The following is a 20,734-nucleotide window of genomic DNA, read 5'->3' on the forward strand; positions in this document are numbered from 1 at the left end:
CCATTCCCGGCACCTCAGTACACTGAACAGGACCGGCGCTCTCCCCATTCCCGGCACCTCAGTACACTGAACAGGACCGGCGCTCTCCCCATTCCCGGCACCTCAGTACACTGAACAGGACCGGCGCTCTCCCCATTCCCGGCACCTCAGTACACTGAACAGGACCGGCGCTCTCCCCATGTGGTCGGCGTGGTCGGCTGAATGTCATGGTGAGGGGTACGCAGGCCATGGGACACTTGTGCCTACATCATTCTATCACATCACTGCGCTTCGCCCGGCTGGTGCGGTAGGTTACCCAAGGACGGAGAAACACTGGGTGCCGGGGAGACCGTCGGCACGTGTCGTAAAGCTGAAGGTCGCAAACGCACCTCGAAGGCTGGCATAAGACAGTGGGAAGCAAAACACGTTATGTCGTGAACCTATCGCGTCATAAAAACATCACATTTTTATGTTTTTGGTTGTCTTTTACGTAGGTGCCGAAACGGTGTTCCTAAACAAACTGAAAGCAAAACTGTACCGGGCCCAATCACATAGCCGAACTCAACGGCCATTCTTTATCGATTACGATTTCCCCACCCTTTTCAGTTGCTCAAATGGCTCTTCTCCCCCCCCCCCCCACCACCACCCCCAAACTCGACGTTCCCGAACTACCTGCCACTGACGGCAGCACGTGCGCACGTGCCGGCCTCGGTGACCTGCAGTGGGAATTTCCCGGTGACGATCGTCTACCACTGACCGGTGACTAAAATCGGGAGAAAGTCTGGCCGTGCCGCGGTCCCGGCGGGCCCACTTTTCACTCACCTCTGAAATCCCGGGCTGCTGGGTGTCCTCTGTCACCCCAGTCACTCCACTCACACCCCAGCGCTGTGTGGACGGACGCAGCAGCACCCCACTCTCTGCCGTACCGTCGCGCGCCGTCTGCTCACCTGAGCGCGTGGCGGCGCGCAGCCGGGGTCACCGCTGCTAGCCGTACCTGGCTCCCGACCGTGGCGCCACCTATGCCCCCGGGCGGAGCCGCCGTGAGCTGGCAGAGAGCTGCTGGAAGCGGCACCATTATCTGACCACGGGAGTGCTACTAACCAAGGCTATATAAACCAGGTAGAACGCTCCGGGAAAAAAGTTGGAAACAATAAATTAGTTGCGGCATTCCCTGATGACGCGAATGTGGGTCAGCGGCCGGCGGCCGGCGGCCGCTAACACTGTATGAGGATGAATGCACGGAACTTTTGCTTGTTGGAGATTGCGCTAGGCAGATAAATGTTAATGTTAGGTTATGTTTCGAAAGTAAATTGAACGACGCTTCGAACGCCGTCAATGAATTTGCGATGCGACGCGTATTTGTTTAGTTAGAGCCGGCGAACTTTTACCTTCCGACCGCGCGGGGAGGCGATATGGTGCCACACTGACGGTTTTTACGATAACTCAAAATTCTTTTGAGCTAAAGAGCTGAAATTTGACATGTACAATCTTTTGATCAAGCTGGATCTTCTGGTACAAGTCGCATATTTAAGGTACGTCAGGTTGTTGACCTATGTTGTCGCTCGTGAGCCTCTACACAGTCCAAAAGCAACGCAATTTCTGGACACTCAGTGCCAAGAAATCCTTCACAGAAAGATGACACTTGGCAGAAAGAAGAGCTGTCGGTTTCTTACCGTTCGTATGTGTCGTGTTTTCACAAGAGTTTAGTAAGGTCAGGTCCCTCACGTGACCTCCCCTCATAACTCAATAGGTTTACTATCATAGAAGCGTTTATCAATCGCCGGAAATCTTAGCCAATCCCACTGGACACTGGATCTATACCCACATGGGGTCCTCCTGACTGGCCACTCCCTCTGAAATCCACAATAACATTGGGCTGCGGCCACGGTTATGTATTAATGCTTTTCACTAACAGAAATGCAACAACTTCAACCAGCACAGTGCACGCCGCCACAACAGTCCGACCCACGTCCCTGATATCGACTAGCACCCGGCCGGATGCACATACGCGGAGCCAATCAGTCCGAATGTGACCTGCAGCTTACAATTGCTGTGTCGCATGGCGCATGGCACAGGACGATTCCTAGCAGCTGTCGGGTGGAGTGGAGAAACAGCACGTTGCGACACACCGCGCCGGCGACAGAGCTCAACAGGCCTGGTTGGAGGCTGGAGCCGGAGGTAAGGGCGGACACAGGCACAGACATTGCAGGACAAATAACAGGATGTCAGTTAGGGATATAATTCAAGACGAATGATTCAAGACGGCCTGAAATAATGGAAATTTTGCTCACTTGGATACCAACTTCAAAGTTGACGTTTATAGCACCACGGAAACAATGGGCGCACAGGAAAGAAACAAAAGATGGGGTGTTTCTAACGCAAGGAAGTAAATAGAGGTTGCATATGATGGAACAGCCCCAAGTGCAGACAAGCACATATTTTTGGTAATAGCTATCAGCCTATCAGCTGTCCTACTACTCTTCTCCCTTCATCAACTACTGGACACATCTGAAGCATCATATATAGGAAGCACCAATGTCCATAACAAATGCTTGGAAGTAGTTTTATGAAGCCAAGGGAAATACATGCTAACATGCCTACATCATGCATGTAAACTCAAAATTACACAGACATGACAAAGGAAGCTTATGTAAAGAGAGTAGTTAGCAAAAGCATTTCATAGTTAAAATTATTCAAAACTGCACACAGGGCAAACATAAAAAGCAGTAAGTGTGCACACTGTGCTGTTCTGTTATGCTAAGAAATAGTTCAAAACAAAATACATCTTTTCATGTTTACTGGTTGTTCTTCTATGCCACTTCACCCATATCTTGATTACAGATGGGCTGTTACTGTAGGCTGATGAAGTGACACTTGGTTGCCTTTGTGCGAGTTTCAGTTGCAGCCTCCTAGGTACTGCACTGGAAAGCAGATGAATGCCTCTGAAAGATAGGAATATAGGCAAAGTTAGCTGTAGTAGTGTCAATGATAATAGACATGACATTTTTGTCCTTTGACATACATTTGTTGAAGTAAAAAAAAGGTACCTACAAAATAAATTGGTTTGTTTCAAGACACGCTCACTGCACAAAGCCGCACAGACATTACACAGGCATATGAAATTGGTACACATAAAACTTGATGATTAAAAAGGTCAAAACTAGCAATAATAATTGAAGTAAAAGTTACAATCACAATCATTTCATTTAAAATGACTTGACATAAGTCACAAGACGCAACGCTCCTATTCACTTAAGAAAAGTTTTATGCTTTCATTATCCTCCACATATCAACCAGCTTGATACCAGGCTGTGCAATAGTGGGTACATAACCCCATGTTGCCATTTTATTAGAGCAAGTGGGGTTACAACAACAATGCTAATGTCAAACCCACATCTGCAACCCGTACTGCAGTTTCAATCACCTTACATTACAAGCACACCTTCTGGCAGTTTGATAGGCAGAATGGTCATTTCTACCTTCTCCTCATATTCAACACATATTCCCTTTATACAGATACAGTTAAGACCTGGTTATGGCAAGCATTTTCGAGAAAAGATAGGATAAGAGTCCAAGACAAACGTCGAGAGAAACAACACCAACATAAAACACCGACTATGTAGCACTAATACTGTCAAATCCATAAAAATATATACATGAGTCGATCAGAAATTCACTGTAGATTTCGAAAATGGTGTCAAATGCCACTCAACTACCCCCATTCGCATGTACGAAGCAATAAAACACTGACCTTCAGTTCCGCGTGCCATTCTCCATAGGCCACTGTGTATTAAATAACGCGTTCACTGATCGCAAAAAATGAGACCCACATATGACGCGTTTGCTACCAGCCAATCAGCGCTCGAGATGCCGAGCGCTGATTGGTGGAGAGGGCCGTCGTTAGCAGTCCATTACATGTCGTTTTTCTTGAACATGTGCGTGAGCGCTGATGCTGCTCACGGGCTGTTGCCATTTTTCGTAATGCTGAAGGCACGGGAGCGAACCCCCCTGCTACTAACTATACACGGCGGACGGCGGAGCGGGCAGCACTGCAGTCAGCGGGCGGCACGGACACTAGAGCACTTCATGGGCCGGATAAATCCGTTATCCACGGATAAATCCGCGGACCGGATAGGATTGGATTCTAAATTTGTTAAAAAAGAACGGATATGGGCGGGCCGGATTTGGGAATTGAAGGTTGAACCCGGATCAAAACGGATCAAAATTTTAACCCTCGCCCTGGCAGGGCATTTTTCATAACACGGCCTGGCAGGGGGGGTCGATGCGACCCCCCCCCCCCTCGCGATTGGCTCCTATGGCACCTAGAAACACCAAATTTGGTAGGTATGTGGGCCCCCTGGAGTTCTCGCCCCTGTGCAAATTTGGTTGCTCTAGGTCAATATTTAGGGGGGTTTTGGGGGGTATAAATGTAAAAATTTCGCTAAAAACAGGTCAAAAGTTTTTCGCTTATAACTTTTGATCTAATTAAGATAGAGCAAAAGGAAAAGCACCAGTGAACTCAGCACGTCAAGTCGCATCGAATGATATACTTTTTAGCTTGCTTAAGTGTACTTAAAGTTTTTCTTAAATTTTAAGTAAACTTAAATTAATAAATTAAGTTCAAGTTCACCAAATTGCATCATATTACATATCATTCGATTCGGCTGATCACCAGGAACACAATGATACCATTTTTTAAGCTCTAGCGTCATTATGTGCCAAGTTATTGGCAAAAACGTCATTTGACCTCAGTTGACCTCATTTGACCTGACCCATGGATAAGTACACCAAACAAAGAAGCACCAAGTGACCTTCTGTTAAGTACTGTGGTTTCAAAGCACAAAAGTGATAGAACAAAGCGGATATCTCCAGTATTTTCCGAATTTAGTATTTTCCCATAGGCTTAACATTACGACGTAATGACCTCTAACTGACCTCAGGTCAGTGACCTCAAAAAACCCGAACGATATGTTATACAACTCGGTGAACTTAGCACATCCTGAAAGTTTGAAGGAAATCAGTCAAAAACTGTGAGTTGGACAGGTGCAAAAAGAAAATTGAAATTTGACTATGACCTTGTACCGGTTTTTCTGACCTGGTGACCTGACCCAAGGTCACCCGGACCTGAAATTTTTAGGTCACATGTAAAAAGGTTGCCCCATAGGCTGTGCCAAATTTGGCGGCGCTGCGCGCCGCCGTTTTTACGCTATCTTCGAAAAACCTTAGGGGGGGGTCGCATCGACCCCCCCCCCCCTGCCAGGGCGAGGGTTAACATTCAACATTGAAGTTAAAAATTAACCTAATGTGTTAAGCGGCAGGATGATACCTAGTTTACCAATGTGGTGATTTTCATGTCTTTAGGTTTATAAGCATGGTTTTTGGAACCATGATGGTCTGTGAGGTGTATGGCTGTCTGGTCCCTTAGATTGAATTTGTTAGTCCAGTTTTGGGTGAAACCAGTTATTGGTGAAACGGATTATTACGGATATTTTTTGGAAGTTTGGCTGCAATACGGGCCATGGGTGGGCCGGATTCTGATATTCAAAGAAAGGCGGATAATGGGCGGATCTGGATATGACTTGCCGGATATGGGCCGGGCCGGATCCTAAAAAGCCTATCCGTGAAGTGCTCTAACGGACACCATGCCATTAGTCCTTGTGTCGATGAGCGGGCGACCTGTGGGGGGGGGGCATTTGCCCCCCCCCTGAGGTTTTTCTTCAATAACGAAAAACGGCGGCGCGCAGCGCCGCCAAATTTTGGGTATGTACGTACCTTACCGGGCATCAATTTGACACCTTCACACAAAATTTTAAGTCACAGGTCGCCTCAGGTCAGGAGTTATTGAGGTCAAACTGAGGTCATGTTCGAGTAAAAATGAGCAAAAAACATGACATTCTGAAACGCTCACCAATTCTACAGTTAACAAGGAATTCTAAAGTTCTTTACCTGGTTGTGTAGAGAAAAGTCGGCGCTACAAAACTGCTTTCTCGGATTTTCGAAATTTTGGGATTTTGACCCCCCAAAATAAGAAAAATGATTTTTTTTAGAAAAACTCAAAAAATTCCCCCAAAAAAATCGAATTTCGAAAAAAACGGAATATACCGGGTGGCCCAGAAAAAACGTTCCGAACTTTGGAGGCCTATATCTCAAATTCGAGTGTAAATAACGAGCCAAAATTTTCATCGAGTTTGCGTCATTTCTTTGCGCATTGGTATGCCAAATTATAGCACTGTACCATCATTTTCAAGCTGGCAATCTTGAGTTGAAGTAAGCAAGACGTTTTTGCTTTTTTTACCGATGTCGGACGATAGTGATGATTGGGTTAGACGTCCCATGTTATAAAAAAGAATAGAAAAATAGAGCACGTTAATGAGACCAACACGTATGTTCTTATTTTAAATATTTTTGTCTCACTTATGTGCCAAATATTCAAATACTGAGCCAAAATGGTGCTCACTGCTCATGGATGCCATTCGTTTCAACACCAAATCATGTTTCGAGCAGGAGTGGCACGGTGCATGGATTACTGCTGATTACCCTCCTTTCAGTAGATCAAACAGTAAATCGACCGGATAAGGAAAACAAACTAAAGCAGACTGGTTCCTGTGCCAGAAGACCACAGAATAGCTTATGAAAAACAACATTGCCAGCAGATGACAAAAAAGACTGGTTGAAAAGCTATCTTTTCCCAGGAATGTCAGCCAGGAAAGCATTTGAGCCACAAGATGGTTAGAACACTGGAAACTTCTTCCGATAATGTTGCCGCTGGCACAGAGCGATCGTGGTTGCCTGAGGGAATGTGTCATCCTGAGGTCTGAACCATTAATGAGACTAGCTGCCAGTAGCAGTCATGGCTGTAGGCCGCGGTGCCGCGGGGTGAAAGTGCCCCGTTCACTCACATTTTTTTAGTAAACATCGGTGCAAAAAAGTAATGTTTACATGACATTATTGAAACGCGAACCGTTTAAAAAGTAATTTACCAAACAGCATGAAAATCACACAATTTACTGAAAATGTGTGCCGCATTGACTATTCGAAGTTTTAATGTTGTATCTTTATCACTTTCTGAGAAATATTGATTTAAAGTTGGGAACGTTTTTTTCTGGGCCACCCGGTATGTGATAGTCCCTGCGCTCTTCGATATACATACCAAATTTTAGATCGATACCTACCTCTTCTTTTGGCCAAGTTACAGCGAAAAAACTGTTAAAAATTGATGACGTCAAATTTTTGAAATCAATTTTTAGCAATTCTAGACCTCGTAGCGCAAAACGGAGGCCACCATTGAACTCCCCATGACGAGCTGCATCGAATCAATACCCATTTTATGCAAAAATATCAACTTTGAAATTTGACCTAATTTGACCTGACCTTGACCTGACATTGACCTGACCTTGACCTGACCTTGACCAAAACGTGACCTAAGCTGGCCCAAAAGTCTGCCTGACCCACATAATCGCATTTATCATGCAAAATGGACCATAAACATGTGTCACACGACACTTTCATATTGTGACCCCCCAGTGACCTGACTTCCGTGACCTGACCTGGTATCAGTGACCTCAAATAAAAAAATATGTGTTTGAAGAACATTTCCCCATCGATGATTTTCAATGAAATGCATTTTACTCGATTTTACAACGCATTTCTTGAAATGCCTGTAAACGGTGAAAATTCGACCTTTATTTTATTTATTTTTATTTTATTTTTTATTTTATTCAGCAAAATCATCTACGGGGAGTCCCCCAATCAGCGACGAAGTCAAACATTAAAAACATAGATATGGCATGTAAATGAACACTAACAGCATACAGTTTAAAATACATACAGTGGTGATAAGATAGCAAAACAGCTCATGCCTACAGCCACACGAAGAAACTTCTCATCACGCAGCACACACATATGCGATAACACTGGAACGGAACGTGACATATGAGTCGTGAAAGATGTCAGCTTGCGATCGCTGTCTCAGAAAGCTGTTCACGGCCTTCGGCAAACGCACAAATAATCCACCCTTCACAGTGCTGACTCTAGCATAGGGCACATACAACAGCACTTGTTGCCGCGTCGAACGGATGGGTGTGCTCAGGGAAAAGGCGCTCAGCAGGAATGATGAGCGTATCTTTCCGGTCAGCACGTTGCGAGCAAACAAAATGTCGTGCTGGGTTCTGCGAGATGCCAACGAGCATGTCTTGAAGTGTTTAAGCAAAGTCGCATACGACATGGATGGTGAGCACCTGCGAGAGTGAGCATTTAGCCACATCAAAAACCTATGCTGCACTCGGTCTACTCGGTCGGTGTGGACGGCTGCTGCGCCACCCCATATGACGCTGCAAAACTCGAATACGGATCGCACGTTAGCAAAGTACGACGTGAGCACGGCTGATGTGTTGAGATGTCCCCTCGGTGTGGCCGTTTGGAATGATCGAATCAAAACTCCGAGTGCCCTATTGGCCTTCATGACGGTGCTTTGGATGTGAGGGCCGAAAGTTAATTTGGTGTCCAGAGTTACTCCTAAGTCCCGAATAGAGTTCACGTGCTCTAAGGCCGTGTTTTTGGCGAAATACGTTGTTAAAATGGGTTTTGTTTTCAAAGTCATTCTGAATGACTTGCACTTGGCCGGATTGAGGGAAAGTTTCCAGGTTTCGGACCACCGGCACAGCTTCTGCAGGTCGGCCTGAAGGAGATCCGCATCGGCTGCGCAGGTGATCCGACGGTAAATTTTGACATCATCCGCAAACATGAGACACCGAGAGGACATCTCGGACGGCAGGTCGTTGATATGGAGGGCGAAGAGAAGGGGGGAAATCAGGCCGCCCTCCGGGGTGCCCGATGTAACCCGGCGGCCGGCACCACTCCGAGCACCTCCCGTTCACTATGACACGCTGTCGTCTGTTTTCAAGATACGAGGTGAACCAAGATAGGGCAGTATCAGATACGTTAAATGAATTTTGTAATTTATGAATCAGTAGAGAATGGTTCACACTCTGAAAGGCCGCAGAAAAATCAGTGTAGATGCAGTCAGTTTGATCTCCAGAAGCTATCGAATCCCAGGAGGAGCTCAGGAGAGTTGCCAGGTTAGTGGCACACGACCTGCCGGAGACAAAGCCGTGCTGAACTGGGGATAGAACCGGGTTCACATGACAGAGTAGCGACATGTATGCCATCCTTTCTAAAACTTTGCCGAACAGCGGAATCAAAGAAACGGATCTGTAGTTTTTGGGGTCCTTGGCGTTGCCCTTTTTGAGAATGGGGACAACGTTTGCCTCTTTCCAACGCTGTGGGAAGGTCCCCTGGTTGAACGACATTGCACAAATCTTGGCCAATGGGACACTGAGCTCGTAGCTGCACTCGCGTATGATTCGTGCACTTATTCCGTCCGGACCACATGCCTTGTGAACGGGTATGCTACTCAGAATTGTCCTCACAGTATTAACATCGCATTTCATTCCGGAGAACATGGGCAAGTCATGGGCACAGACATCGGGAAGGGTTACAATACGCGAATCGGTGAACCTGGACGCGAACACACTGTTCAAAATGTTGGCTTTCTGCACGTCATCCATGGTCTCGGCGCCATTCTCATCAAACAGTACATGAATGCCTGCCTTGCCACCCTTCACGCTCTTCAAAAACGACCAGAGCCGCTTGGGATTCGTCTTGAAGTCGTTTGTTAGGCTCTGTAAATACTCGCGATACCTGAGGTCGGACATGTTTTTAAACTCGCGACGCTTTTCACAAAACTCTGCATCTGCTGCATCACTACCGCTACGTTTCATGCGCCTGAATGCCGTTTCTTTGGACCTGAGGGCGGTCCTAAGTTCTCGGTCAAACCACGGCGGAAACTTTCTCTTCATGGTAACGACCGGTATATGCTCGGCAATGGCGGCTTCAAGAAAACTGTAAAACAGGTCCACAGCCTCATCTACTACCATATCATCCAGAACAGACCAGGGTAGCAGCTGCAGTGAACGGCGCAAACCTGCGAAGTCCGCCCGTTTATAGTTGTATGCACTAGACCTATTGACGAGCGGCAGTTGCGATTTAACATTCTTAACCATACACACAACCTCCGCATGATCGGACTCGAATACGCCCGGTCGGACCACAGCGTCAACCAGTGTATTAGAGAGCACCAAGTCGAGTGTATTATCACCACGAGTGGGCTGATGTACATGCTGAACAAAGCCGGCTACCATGCAGCTATCCAGGAAGCTGACTGCGCGCTGGCTGGTCCGCGTGACTGCCGCTCGAGCCGAGCCCGGCTCCGCCGTCGACTCGGACCACTCGATGTCGGGCAGGTTAAAGTCTCCGACAGCGATGATCCGGTGGAGCGGGTGGCGAGTCGTCGCCGTCTGCAGGGCGGTCATCGTCCGGTCTAGGACTCCCCCGTCCGGCACCGGCCTGCAGTAGCAGACTGCAACCAGAACGGCAGGCACGGTCTTCAACTCGACGATCAGTGTCTCCGTATCGTCCTGCTCCAGATCGGACCGTCTCGTCGGGTTGAGCAGGGCGCGGACGGCACATGCCACTCCCCCGCCGTTGGTGGGACGGTCCCTCCGAAACCACAGGTGGCCTGGCAGGGCAATCTGAAGTTCAGAGTCCGCAACATCGCTGCTCAACCAGGTCTCCGTCATTGCAATAACGTCGTACGCCTCGAGCTCTGTGCTGTGGGAGCGAAGCGTGTGCAGCTTGTTACGGAGACTGCGGACGTTCTGCGAGATGACAGAGATGGGCCGGTTTCGCTGTTGCTGGTTGGTAGAGGGAGCGGCCCGACCGTCCAGGCCGGGGTGTGCGGTTAACACACCAGGGGAGACCACCGGCTGAGCCGGGTCCGGTCCTGGGTTGAGCTCGATGTCGCCGGCCAGCGAGACCGCCGGTGTGAAGGTGTATCGCCCCGGCGACCGTGTGGCATCCGTGTGAGCACCGTATGACACGCGTGCTCGGAAGTAGCGCACAGATATCTTCGGCAATCTCAGTCTCGGAGCGGCGGTCGGGATGCGGACGCCGGCGCCCGGAGCCGCAGCGAGACCGCCAGCTGCAGAGCAGGGACCGCGCACGTCGCCGGGCCAGGCCGGCGCCAGCTCCGATCGGAAGAGCAGGCAACAGGCGAAAAATATTGCGGCAGCGGCCAGGGATTGAACCTGCATCGGCCCGGGCACCCCCGGCAGCGATCTTACGGGAGCCCGGCGCGCTGACCACTCGGCCACACGTTGCCTGGTCCCGGGGGCGCCCGACCTCGACCCGGGTCGGCGCCCGACGAAACCCCCGACAGAGGGCTCCACCATCGTGGCGCTGCAGGGGCACCCTCGTCCACAACCCGACGCTAAAACTCCTATTATCGGGAGTGTACAGTAATGAGAAGCACAACGCTGTGCTCAAATGTTGAAAGGACAACAGACGAATGTCAGTGACAAATACTGAACTTGCCTTCCATGTAAAAACCACAACACACGGCCACGGGTGGAGAATTGTGCTGGACTGGGGGTGCTCGAGCTCTCCCAATTCCACGCCGGCCACGCCGGCTTGGCTTTGGAGCCGCGGCCGGGCGGCGTGGGTCAAGGTCACCGCTAGGCGGCGGCGGATTTGCTGCGCCCGAGCACCCCCAGCTGGTCACAATTCTCCACCTATGCACACGGCAAAAGAACCGGAGCGCACACACGACACGTCAGCGCCGCGTCAGCTGACTCGAAGACTCACCTTTGACCTAACCTGTGACGTCATCGGTTTGACCGAGGTCAATGAAATTGGGTCACAAGGTAGTTCCCCGTTGGAGCTATCCAACGCCGTTTACCGCTTGTCGCTATGTTGCGTGGTTCTCGAGATCTTAGGGGGGGGGGGCAAAATGCCCCCCCCCATCAGACCGCGTTGCTCGGCAGACCCAATCAGGGTGCGAGTTAACGCGTTTCCTGAAATATGTCCTCAATTTTGACCTGAGGTCAACGGCTTAGCCTCCAGAGGGCTAAAGACTCGAAAAACAGCTGTTCTTCTACAACTACTTTTGTCACAAGAGCTTCTACATTATTTTTACCAGCTTCGTATTCCTTTCGTCGAGACGCATATAATTATACTATACTATAATTTGAACTAAAATTTGAACTTGAAAGATCATTTGAAAAATTTCACGCCAGGTCAAGGTCAGGAGCAGACCAGAAAAGGTCATGTTGCTTATCAGTCGAGCGCCATATCGTTGGGCTGAGTACATCTGAGGTGTTTTCATCGCTCTAACATGTATCTATAAAAAGTTATTGTCAAAAAACTGCTGGCGACCTTTGATGACTTGAGATGACCTCAGGGACATAGGGGGAGGTCACGGGTGCTACATGACACAGTGGGATATTTGATAAAAAGCCTGACGCCTCCCGCCTCTCAGCACGGCGTGTGGTATATATTTACCACCGTAAATATATTTTAAATGCACTTACCTGTGTTTTGTATTTAATTATGTACAATGTACATTTTTTAGAAGCATATTGCACGAGAACATTTTTGATTACACGTTTAAAATAAAATAAAGCTGAAGAGTACAACAAACAAATCAATGATCATTAACAGGACCGACGGCAAAGCAATAGGGACCGTCTACCTTTCTTTAACCTTCCAACCTTCCCCCCCCCCTTCAGTTTTTTTATATATCTTCAGAACCGCTGCGCCGATCGTCACCAAACTTTCAGTGCCCTCCCGTGAATTGCTATTGCACATTGTGGCCAAAAATGTTTCTAAAGGCTATGATAGGTTGGCCGCTAATGACGTCAGAGTGACGTCATTTTTGCCATTTTCGACCCAAAAAAAGGTTTCGCGGGAAGAGCTGTCAGGCCTACAGCTTTAGAGATACAGAGAAATGTTTCAGACATAAAAGGTGTGGAATTAAAAGGGCTACAAAACTGCAATTTCGGTTTTTCGATTTATTTGGGTTTTGACCCCAAAAAATCCAAAAATAGATTTTTTGAATATAATAGCTAAAAAATCCAAAAGTTTTTTGAATTTCGAAAAAACCGGAATATATGTGATAGCCCCTACCACCTTCTATCTACATTCCAAATTTGAGACTGAAAACTCTTTTTTGGCCAAGTTATAGCGAAAAAACTGTTCAAAATTGATGACGTCAAATTTTCAAACTCAATTCTAGACCTCGTAGCGCAAAACAAAGACCACCATTAGACTCCCCGTGACGAGCTGCAACGAATCAATACCCATTTTATGCAAAACTATCAACTTTGAAATTTGACTTTTTTTTGACCTGACCTTGACCTGACCTCCACCAGAAAGTGACCTAAACCGTACCTGATGGTCTTATAACCAACACCATTGAGTTGGAAATGAAAAATTGGCCATAAAACATGCATCGCACAACCTTAGTAAAGTTGGATTCATGTGGTGACCCTTGGTGACCTGACCTGTGACCTGACCTGGTATGACTAGTGACGTCTAATAGCAACATATGTACTTTAGAACTGACGCCCTATCGCTGATTTTCGACAAAATGCGCTTAACTCGGTGTTATAGCGCTTTCCCTAGAAGACTCATGAACGGTGAAACATTTTATCTTTGACCTGACCTGTGGCGTCATCGGTGACCGCGTGGTCAATGAAATTTGGTTTCCTTCGACAAATTTGACAGGGCTGTCGAACGCCGTTTGAATTTTCCGGATCCGTCCAGTAGTTTCGGAGATACGGGGGGGGGCAAAAAATGCCCCCCCCCCCCCACCGCGCGGAAGGTGGCCGGGAGGCCCACCGCCTGCCGGGTGGCCTAATCAGGGCACCTGAAGCCATAACCATCTATTAATAACCATCCATAACCTCTTTCTCTCTTCTTCTTTCTCCTCTCTTTCTTCCTCTCCCTGTCTCTCTCTCTCTCTCTCTCTCTCTCTCTCTCTCTCTCTCTCTCTCTCTCTCTCTCTCTCTCTCTCTCTCTCTCTCTCTCTCTCTCTCTCTCTCTCTCTCTCTCTCTCTCTCTCTCTTCCAGTGCCGTTCCCAGCGAGGTTTTTAATATCGGAATGGCGTGACTATGATACGCTCCCGATTGGGTCATTAGGGCACGCAGTTCGTTAAAAAAGACCCGCGCGCCGGTATCGTCGTCATCGGATCCGGTTATACTATTGTTGTGTGGTCTGTGCTCGCTCCCACCGACGGGTATCGGTCTAAAATCGATCCCGTCACGGCATCAGTGCGACCGCTCGCGTCCAGGTGCCTGTATTATTAGACACGCACAGCAGGCTGATTATTGTTACACATTACTTTGTATTATTTCAGTGACCTCTTTTGAAGTGAATCAGACCTAATAATTCTTATGATATGACTTGAATTCATTAGTAATTAGTATGCATGGCATTAATTTTACTCAAACGAGTGAAGGCGCCATGCAGAGGGAGCCAGCGTTAGCAGCTTCATAGCGCGAACAACGTCACAAAAAAGCTGACCGGATATTAACCCGCACCCCGCTGGGGGGGGGGGGGGCAGAATCTGCCCCCCTCCCGTTTTTCGCCAATAACTTCTAAACGCGTTACGCCAGCGACGTCAAACTTTTAGTACCTTATCATACATCAATTTGACACGTTCCCTGAAAATTTGAGCGAAATCCGTCGGAAATTTTTTGAGAAATTGACGTTTTAGTGACGTCATGTTCGCCATTTTCGCCTCAAAAACGGCAAAATTTCAAACGCCGCTAACATCTTCATTTTTAACCCTCGCCGGCACAGGCTATTTTGCGTCCTTCGACGGCACAAGGGGGGGGGGGGTTGGTACGACCCCCCCTCGCGTTTGGCCCCTGATCGAGCTAGAGCTTCGCGGAAAAAACGAGCGTGTTGCCCGTCACGACACGAAGCCGATGATACCCAATTTTAAGGTCCTAGGTAATCGGGTGACCTTCCAGGTCAGGTCAATGACCCGAAAACCGGGAAAATCGGGACCTGTTAGAAAGTCGTAAATTGTGGCTGCCATGTGGTTTTCCGGGGTGCTGATCACGAATATCGTGTTAGTTTTGATCAGAGATGATGTCTTTAAGCATTTAGACCAGGTCGGGTCAGGTCAGGTCAGGTCAACCAGTAGGGGTTGTGACGGGTAGTCGTAATACGTGTCAACCGCCTCTGACAGCTTCGTAACATGTTACGAAGGCACCAAAACTACTTCGTAAATGTTCAAATGGTTGCCAAATTCGAATTCAGCTCCAAAAACTAGCCTAGAAACATGTAAAACTCGAAAAAGTGAACCGAGGTCACCCGAGGTCACCAAAGGTCAATGACCTGACCTGACCTTCAGGTGACCTTGACACCCCCCTAATGTATGGGAGTGACATCAAATCACATGTTTGAACGTTTGAAACCACAAAAAGCTTGCAAACGCGCGGCTAATGTTAGCCGACATACGCCGAATCGCGATTCCGGCCAAACATGGTCTCGGAATAGAGGTCACAGGTCAAAGGTCATTGGAGTCAGGGTCATGAAATTTTCAGGGTAGGTGTAAAATTGATCAATGCGAGAGTACTGAAAGTTTCGTCGCGATCGGCCGCTTTTTACGCGAGTTATTCGCGGAAAACCTTAGGGGGGGTTGCATCACCCCCCCCCCCCCCCCCTGTGCCGGCGAGGGTTAAAGGAATCAAGACGTAACAAAAAAGGTTATACGTGATTCTACTTTGTCTATCGAATCATTATCTCGGTTTTTTGAAAATTTTGGATTTTGGCCCAATTTTTTTCTTTAAAAAAAACTGACTTTTTTGGGAAAATAATTATAAAATCCAAAATTTTGAGTGTATCGAAAAAACCGGAATATATGTAAGAGAAATGGTCTATGTGCACCTACATACCAATTTTTGGAGGAATCGGTTCAAAAATGTGGGAGTAATTCAAAATTTATGACGTCACGACACACAAAAAAAAAATTGAAAAATGATTTTTTGGACGTTCTAGACCTCGTACGGACACAAAAATAGCACCATTCGATTCGCCGTGAAAACTGCATCAAATAGACACCTTTTTTAGGCCTTAACAACCAACTTCAAAATTTGACCTCACTTGACCTGACCTTGACCTGACCTCGACCTGAAATTCATCCAGAGGTGGTCCATATCACTTATTGAGTGTGCCTATTGAATTCTATGAGTAAAATGGCCCATGAAACATGTGTCGCACATGCCCTTTTCTATATTTTGTTTTTGGTGACCTCACCTGACCTGACCTGGCCTTGACCTTGACCTTTGAATGACATTTTATGCAACGAATATTGTCTTGGCAGTCTAAGAACACATTTTGGGCAATCAGTCTCAGTCCATTCTTCGGCAACTACGGTGCAGGGCCGATACTGTTGAAACTTGCATTTTGTACCCTTGACCTGACCTTGACCTGACCTCTGACCTACTTAAGCAAAAAAAAATGGGCTCTTAAGATCCGCCTTGTTGAGAGCTTTCGATTGCCGTTTTTCCCGTCTTTCTACGACCATCGGTTCGGAAGTTAGACAGGGGGGCAGATTGCCCCCCCCCCCCCCCCAGCAGGGCGCGTATGGCTGAATAGCCCAGCGGGGCGCGGGTTAATTCAAATGAAAATTTGAGTACCTAATAAACTGCCTAAGCCTCGTATGATGATCTGTTCGTTCTTGTCTTTTTAGCCGCGAATGCAGTAGTTGAAGTAATAGTTAAGTAAAACGTTCGTGGGTGTTAATTGACGTTTTATATCCCGTACCTTCCTACTGAGACCGTGGGGACTGGGGACGGAGCCGTAACAATAGTTGTCACTGACCTAGGCATAGCGAGGTAATTAATAATCATCATTGTGAATAATTACCAATGTGGCGCCTAACAGCTAACAAGGTAAGAATTGCTTTGCTATCCTAAAATCCGGTGCGAGCGACTTTAGCGAGTGTCATTTGAGCGAACGTCATTCGAGCGAACCATTTTCAGCGACTGGCAACTTAGCGAATATCAAATTGAGCGATTATCAAATATAGCGATTATCAATTTAAGCGAAAGCTATGTTTCAGCGACATCTTTTTCGTCGACTACAGTTTGAGCGACTGTCATTTCAGCGAAACACTTCATCGTCCCGTAACGGTGTATTTTTTTTCTTTTGTGAGCGTTCGTACAACGAATGTTTCCGGAACTTTTCATGGTTATTCGGAACTGGATGCCGGATGTCACGTTCAAAGTTCAGACATTAAGCTCCAATTTGATGCCACATTTCTAAAAAATTACAGCGGTTCGATTTCACCCCCCCCCCCCCCCACACACACACACCTGCTGTTTGCCAATAATGATGACCAAACGTTTGTTCAGAGATTCATATTGCTTGTGCTGTTTTCCGCGAAATTCCCCCGCTTGAATTTGGATCAGTTCCCCATGTTGTAAAATTTGTTCTTGCCCCAAGCACCGTACGAATTTCCAGATATTTGGTGAGGGCCCTGAAACAAAGACTGGATCCCCCTGTGCCATCCCTCGAGTTTATTATTGGTCCTTGGCATTCCTTCCATCGTCCTATCTCTCACGTTCCACATTTCCAGATCAAAGTTGCAGAATGAGGCCAGATATTGTTGTGGTTTCCAAGCTTAGAAGAAAAGGCCGCGCGCAGCTTGAAGCATGACGCATACCAAGCGGGTATTCCAAGGGCAAGGATTCCCGCAAAGTAGCAAATGATTGACTTCCGTCGCGTTCGGTTTCGCTGTAACTGTGTTCGCTCAATTGGTCCCCATTGACCTCCATATATTCGCTCAATCTGGTTTCGCTGATTCTGGTCCTCGCTTATGTTGATAATCGCTGTGATTGAATTCGCCGACTTGACAATCGCTGAAAAAGTCAATCGCTTAAATTGATAATCGCTGAAAAGGCTTCGCTCAAATGTCATTCGCTGAAACGACGCTCGCTCAGGTGTCGCAGAACCCTAAAATCAAATTAACCAATACCTAGGACCCAACAAAAAAGTGACGCCCATGATTTCATTGCATTGACTTGTGACAATATTTGCATGCGCTGTAGGAAGGTGGTTGAAGCTACAGATCTCTTCAATTTATGGTACGAAATTTACGGTCATTTTCAGGGGACAGGCTAACCTTGCGAAATATTACATAAATCAAAAGAATACGCCACGTTTCGGTCGCCTCGTAGATCATTGATCCAAATGATACCTATGTCGTCCTTGAGCGCAGGGTCCGTTTTAGATTGGTCCGGTATTTCGGCGCCGCGCCGCGCCGTTCTGCGTCGTTCCGCCGGAAGTTCGTCACCGTCTGACCGGTGAACTATGGGCAGTTTGGCCGGCACGTGTGTGCGGGGATCCTCCTGTTCAATCTGCGTTGACCCTGACCCAGTGCGAGTGGACGATGTGGGAGGGTGTGTGCCCGATTGGCCCGCGGGTCTGTCAGTGGGGGGACAGCAGCCGTCCTAGACAGGTGGTCCGCAGTTACCGACACGGGACACCTCCTCGGACGGACACCAGCAGAGAGTGAGACCGATCGGAGACAGGCGTGCCCAAGGTGTCCGTCGTCTAACAACAGCTGCGGAATAAGACAGCATTTCAGGAACGGGATCGGACGGCAGGTGGAAAATGAACGCTGGTCACATCTTCATCGGATTCTAAGGCCAAGTAACTTCTATGCCTGCCGAAGATGCACTAAGCAAGTATGTGACGTGTAGGTATGTTGAGAATTCAATAATTACGATACCGATCTGATGGCATGCAAAACCCAAGTCGTCGATGATCTCGACTGGGACGGAGCGATTCACTGGTCACATCCGGGGGAAGATGTTCTGAGGTTTACGGATTGATTCCGTTCGCAAACAATGCCTGATCAGCCAATCACAAGGTCCGATGCCGCGGGAAACGTGGCGTCATTGATTCGATCCTCCTGTTCCTCCGCCATCGCTCCCACCTCCCTGCCGTCCTCGCGGCGCGTGTCCTCGCTGTCCACCCTGTCCTCCCTCCTCCCCCGGCGCCGCTCTTCCGGAGCCCCACGGCCCGGCTCCGCGCTGCAGGCCGGCTGCCAGGTGGCCAGTCTGCTGCTGCTGACCGCCTCCTGCCTGGCGCTGATCGGCTGCGCCTACCAGCTGTTCTACACGTCTGCCGAGCCGCTGCTGACGGCCGGCCTGCTGCTCAGCGCGCTGAACGTGGCGCAGCAGCTGCTGCTGGTGGTGGCCGTGGCGCGCGCCAGCTGCCGGCTGCTGCTGATCTGGAGCTGGGCGGCTGGCGCGCAGCTGGTGGCCGCTCCGGCCGCCCTGCTCGTCTGGGCGCTCTGGAGGTGCGCCGCCGGCGGCACCCTGCTGAGGATGGTGACTAGAGCGGCGGCCGCGCTGCCGGCAGCCGTGGTGCTCGCCGGAGCGGCTCTGATGGTGCGGAGACTGCGAGCGCAGCTGCAGAGCGAGGCGGGAGAACTGGAGCGGGACAGGGCCGCAGAGGACAGAGAGCAGGACAGCAGGGTCGGTGAAGGAGCAGCTGAAAGTGTGGATGGATCTGCTGAAGCAACGTCAAGGGAGATGTCACTCCATGCTGATGATGGGTCAACAGACTCACTAAACAACACACAGCACGGTCAAATCGCCCGAGAAAGACAGGCATCGAAGTCAGGTCCCGTTCAAAACAACAATCCGAAGCAAACGTCCAGACCAAGACAAGGAGACCGTTCAGAACAGCTGCCAAAGTCGAAGTGCTCAGCAAGAAAGGACAAACACAAGAAGGTCGTGACGAAGACTGCGCTCCCTCCGTTGAGGTCCCGCGATACGGAGATATCGGTGATCTTTCCTGATCAGTGGAGTGCCGATGGAGACTCTCCTCGCCACGCCGGCAGAACTGCGGCTCCAACGACCGACCCGCGCCGGCCCGATTCACTGCGCAGTCGCTGGGTGGCGACCGTTCTCAAACACTTCTGCCGCAGGTCGACCGGCTCTCTGAGGGCCACAGCGCCCCTGGTGACGTCAGCGGCTCAGCTGCCGCCGGTCCATGGAGAGGCCGGGAAACACGGATCGCGGGCTCAGAGGCTGACGCTGAGACGAAAGATGTCGATGCCGCAGGGAGTGGCTGCAAAACAGACCACATCCGCCGGTCATGGCATCCATGATTTGTCAGGGCACATGTCATCAGATACTTCGGGCATAACTTCGGCAAGATGTCCCGAACTTTACGTCAGTGGTAGCGAGCTCAGCACGAGACTCGTGGAGCGGCCTCCGGTGACGTGCTGGAGAGAGGACGGGGCATTTGAGGACCGCCGTCTGAGCAGAACGTCGTCTATCCGCCGCCTGAGCAGAGCCTCTTCAGTCGATACGGCGGCCGCGCTGCAGCGGCTGACGCAAATGGTGCTCTTGAAGAAGCCGCGGCCGGAGCACCGGGTGGCCTCTCTAGATGCAGACCAGGGGGCGTCGAAGTCTAGTAGGAAAATCTGGAAATCCCCGGCGTGACGTCACGTCGGGGATGACCGACGGCACCTTGCACTGAAAGATACGGCAGAACGGTTATTTGTGAAAAATGATTAAAAATACTTTTGTGCTGTTATGACACATAAAACACTGATCAGCATGTTCCTCATCATGTGATAAAGGCAAATCCGTGGTCGAAAATAGCCGAGACCCTCCCAATTTCCAACCATCGACCTGATAAGCAAAGGATGTAAGCGTAACCCTTAAGGGCGACTTTCCGTTACATATCTGTACATATGCAGCCTTATGGAAATCGGTAGTTTGGCGATTGGCGACGCGCGCGACATCTGTGCTGCGACTGTAGCGACGCCTGGTGGCTGCTTTTCTGCTGTATGTAGGTATTGGGGTTTTGCCAGATGTGGTTCCTACT

The 20,734-nt window shown here is 49.0% G+C and overlaps 1 protein-coding gene across 3 annotated transcripts in view; it reads right to left on the reverse strand.

The window, feature by feature from the left end:
• The window catches only part of LOC122388416 (high-affinity choline transporter 1-like), a 42,520-nt gene extending 41,534 nt beyond the window's left edge, over positions 1–986 (reverse strand). Inside the window, exon 1 of one of the 3 annotated variants that reach the window (XM_043379472.1) lies at positions 802–986. The gene's annotated coding sequence lies outside the window, so the exon portion shown is untranslated. The remainder of the gene's footprint in view (positions 1–801) is intronic. The other 2 variants (XM_043379473.1, XM_043379474.1) reach the window with 2 other exon arrangements.
• Between the last annotated feature and the right edge of the window lie 19,748 nt (positions 987–20,734).

This window comes from Amphibalanus amphitrite, unplaced genomic scaffold, assembly GCF_019059575.1.
Source record: "Amphibalanus amphitrite isolate SeventyFive unplaced genomic scaffold, NRLGWU_Aamphi_draft 000322F_arrow, whole genome shotgun sequence".
NCBI classification, from domain to species: domain Eukaryota; kingdom Metazoa; phylum Arthropoda; class Thecostraca; order Balanomorpha; family Balanidae; genus Amphibalanus; species Amphibalanus amphitrite.